The sequence below is a fragment of the Rhea pennata genome, chromosome Z (assembly GCF_028389875.1).
Source record: "Rhea pennata isolate bPtePen1 chromosome Z, bPtePen1.pri, whole genome shotgun sequence".
NCBI lineage: Eukaryota > Metazoa > Chordata > Aves > Rheiformes > Rheidae > Rhea > Rhea pennata.
Genome location: NC_084702.1, coordinates 32,616,115 through 32,617,197, shown reverse-complemented (window position 1 = coordinate 32,617,197; position 1,083 = coordinate 32,616,115). Strand labels below are relative to the sequence as shown.

Below are 1,083 nucleotides of genomic sequence, written 5' to 3'. Positions count from 1 at the left end.
TCTCTGTACAAAAGTTTATTTTTTGACAATGTTGTGTGGGATATAGGGTATAGGCAGCTCCCATTATGCAATGATTCCTTCTGATAGTGATGGAAACTGTTGATTTTCCTTTGTAGAAGTAGTGGAATGTTTCCGCCAAATATCCATAATCTTTTGACTCATTTATTTTCAAAAGCCATCATTTTTCTTATTTTAATCTAGCATTAATTTTTGAGTGTTCTTATTCTGCTCTGATGTAGTATTGCTTTCTTTCCCAAGTATTGCTGAGTCTTAAATATTGTGAGACCTCTGTAGTCCTTGCTGTTATTGTTGCATTTAAGAGTTAGGAAGGTGAATTAGAATACTTACCTGATGTTTTTGTAAATTGATGTTGACTGTCCTTGGATGTCAGGGATGATAGTTTTGGCATGGCTGAGTTTGAGCCAGGTGTGGCATGATAGTTTGAAAGATTGTCTGGGATTTTATGAAAGTGTTACTAAGTATTGCAAAACTTAGCTCTTGTAGACTGGTTATCTAAAATACCTGGATATTTAAAAGTTGTGTCACAGAATCAGTAAGGTTGGAAGAAACCTCTGGAGGTCACCTGGTCCAGCCCCCCTGCTCAAGCAGGGTCACCTACGGCATGTTATATAGGGTTGCATCCAGGTGAAACCATCTGTGGCAGCTGCCGCTGGAGATGCCAGGGATTGAACCCGGGGCCTCATACTTGCGAAGCATGCACTCTACCACTGAGCTACATCCCCTAATTATTATTTATCTAGAATACTGTTCAAGTGTGGTCACTTAATCCTTCAGACTATGGGGCTAAAGAACAGCAGAAAGAACATGTAATGGCTTTTCATATCCTGCACTAACACCAGTCCACTTCTGTTTTCTGTTTGTCTATACAAATTTCTTCTTCCATCTTTAGGTCGCATTGGTAATACTAGTTAACTACAAATGTATTCCCTGATTAAGCTCATTGCCAGTCTTTTAAACACCTTTCAAAAGTCAATGAAATTCATAATAAGGGAGTTTTGAGGTATTTGGACAATGACTCCATATTTCCTTTGCTCAAGAAAGGCCTGGTTTTCAAAAGACATA

The 1,083-nt window shown here is 38.5% G+C and overlaps 1 non-coding gene across 1 annotated transcript; it reads right to left on the bottom strand.

Annotated features, from left to right (window-relative positions):
• Positions 1-671: 671 nt before the first annotated feature.
• Positions 672-743, bottom strand: TRNAA-CGC (transfer RNA alanine (anticodon CGC)). Its single transcript has one exon. It is a non-coding gene; the product is annotated as a tRNA-Ala (tRNA).
• Positions 744-1,083: the final 340 nt, after the last annotated feature.